Source organism: Egretta garzetta, unplaced genomic scaffold (assembly GCF_000687185.1).
Source record: "Egretta garzetta isolate BGI_Z169 unplaced genomic scaffold, ASM68718v1 scaffold749, whole genome shotgun sequence".
Lineage (NCBI taxonomy): Eukaryota > Metazoa > Chordata > Aves > Pelecaniformes > Ardeidae > Egretta > Egretta garzetta.
In genome coordinates, this window is record NW_009260843.1 from 95611 (window position 1) to 95962 (window position 352).

The window sequence follows — 352 nt, forward strand, 5'->3', positions numbered from 1 at the left end:
GCGCACCGTTCAATCCCACCAGGCGCACTGGTGTCGCGGTGGTATTCACCCCGGCTAATGCTGCGCCATAAAGGAAAAGTCTTACATTAACGACTTTTGTCACCAAAGTCATTAACATAATAGGACTTCCACATCAAAATTGAATATTAATGCTACACCCGGCTGCGGAGTGAGGCGGATAATTGCTCTAATACATTTTCCAGTAGGATTTTCGCATCGCAGCAGCAATTGCATTAGCAAACCTGATTATTTCCACGGCCGATACAATGGGACAGTTAATGGGAGTTAAGTTCCTTCCTTTTTTTCCTCGGGACCCCAGAGCGGCTGAGGCTCCGTGCCCCCCCGCCCCCCC